General features: G+C 48.8%; 1 protein-coding gene across 4 annotated transcripts in view; it reads right to left on the bottom strand.

The window, feature by feature from the left end:
* The window catches only part of LOC116544214 (zinc finger protein 3-like), a 14609-nt gene extending 12586 nt beyond the window's left edge, over positions 1-2023 (bottom strand). For 3 of the 4 annotated variants that reach the window (XM_032270403.1, XM_032270400.1, XM_032270402.1), the window contains exons 1-2: positions 1879-2023; positions 602-792 (exon numbers count right to left, since the gene is read on the bottom strand). The gene's annotated coding sequence lies outside the window, so the exon portion shown is untranslated. The other variant, XM_032270401.1, reaches the window with a different exon arrangement.

Genomic DNA, 2023 nt, shown 5'->3' with positions numbered 1-2023 from the left:
CCATGTTGACCAGGATGGTCAACATGGTGAAACCCCGTCTCTACTAAAAATACAAAAAAAATTAGCTGGGCATGGTGGTGCGTGCCTGTAATCCCAGCTACTCAGGAGGCTGAGGCAGGAGAATTGCCTGAACCCAGGAGGCGGAGGCTGCAGTGAGCTGAGATCGCGCCATTGCACTCCAGCCTGGGTAACATGAGTGAAACTCCGTCTCAAAAAAAAAAAAAAAAAAATAATAATAATAATAATAATTATAATGAATACCTAGATAGCATTTCCTATCTAGCAGGTACTGTTCATGTAATCCGCATAACAACTCTAGACAGGTGCTTTTATTATGCCCATTTACAGATGACATATAGGCACAGAAAGATAAAATGACGTCGCCAAAATCAAAGGTAGTCCAGCTTCTGACTTACATGGTTAAAAAGTAGGGTAAAAAAGAGAAGAATTCCTAAGAGACTAAAAGTTTTAAGGTTACTTAATGCTCTCTCTCCCCACCTGCTGTCTGGATTCACCCAATCCCTTGAAATCATCCAGCTTAGCCACTTAACCAAGGAAAATCCTCCCTCCCCTTGGTCAGTACTGCTCCCCTCTCCCAGACCTGGTGTTTCTCAGACAGGATGATCGGGAACTGGCCTCAGCCATCGTCAACTGGGCTGCTGGAGCCAGCTTACAGTATGCCGGACTGTGGAGTTTTCTCATTAGCAGAATCCTTGGTACCAGCGAAACCAAATCCTCTGAAGATGCAGTCATGCACCTTTTCCTGTAATTGAAGAGTTTTCCGGAACACTTCTGTAAAAGAAACATTATTTTATTCAAAGAAAAAGCAAAGATTGCCATAGCTGTTACACTAACTACTAAGGGTTGTGGGGTGGTGGCGTGGGGAGTGCAATGTTAAATAAGGAGCTAATTTGCAAAAGGCTTTCAGATAACATGCTAGGGCAGCAGGTCTGCGGTGGTAATCTTCCCCATTGCCTTTGAGCACTGCTTGGAGTAGAGGAAGGGCTCATGAGAGAACAGCATTGAGGTGCTGTAAGGTGGCCCTGGCGTGGATGGAAGTGACTGCTAAAGCGAAGGGTAGCCATTTATTGCCAAGTTGAAGCAGAGAGAAAACAAATTCTGCATTCAAAAGGAAATGTCGGCCAGGCACGCAACGGCTCACGCCTGTAATCCCAACAGTTTAGGAAGTCAAGGTGGGTGGATCAACTGAGGTCGGGAGTTCGCGACCAGCCTGACCAACAAAGAGAAACCGGATCTCTACTAAAAATACAAAATTAGCCAGGCGTGGTGGCACATGCCTGTAATCCCAGCTGCTCAGGAGGGTGAAGCAGGAGAATCACTTGAACCCAGGAGGCGTAGGTTTGGAACAGTGAACTGAGATCGCGCCATTACACTTACCAAACTGGGCAACGAGCGCGAAACTCCGTCTCAAAACATAAACAAAAGGAAATGTCACGGGCACAGTTAAGTGGTGAAAGAAGCCTCTCCTGAATTTAGAGCACCGAACACTTTATTTCCAATTATCTGCAATCTCTCGCTTTTGGTTGAAAAAGGGAGCTGAAGATCTGGTGGGCAGTGATACCAACTGGTACCAGAAGCACACTTGAAGTTGATACTCAATGAAGCTCTGTGAAGACGGCAGTGAAGACCAGGGTTGTAACTGAAAGGGAAAGTAGTCCCAGCTCTGGGCCCCTGCAGCACTAAATCTCGAGAAAAAACCCTTTCCTGGAAGACTGCATTTGGGTACAATGCCTACCGTCCCAGGAGGGGTTGCCTCTCCTGGGGTTCTTGCCCACATTCCACCCAGGGAGGAGCGGAGAGGAGGCCTGAGGGGTTGTAGCTGTGCCACACCCACCCCAGCGGCACCCAAATGCATACCAGCGTTTCTCCGCCAATGAGCAGCGACCAGTTCCGAGGCCTCGCCGCGGGCGGAAGTCCCTCTCAGCACTTCTGGGGCGTGACCCGGAAATGGCTGGGCGGGGCCTGTCGGCGCCCGAGGTTGCCAGAGAGGGGCTGCAACCGC

Source organism: Sapajus apella, unplaced genomic scaffold, assembly GCF_009761245.1.
Source record: "Sapajus apella isolate SASKATOON/1434 unplaced genomic scaffold, GSC_monkey_1.0 scaffold210, whole genome shotgun sequence".
NCBI lineage: Eukaryota > Metazoa > Chordata > Mammalia > Primates > Cebidae > Sapajus > Sapajus apella.
This window is presented reverse-complemented; position numbering and strand designations above follow the sequence as displayed.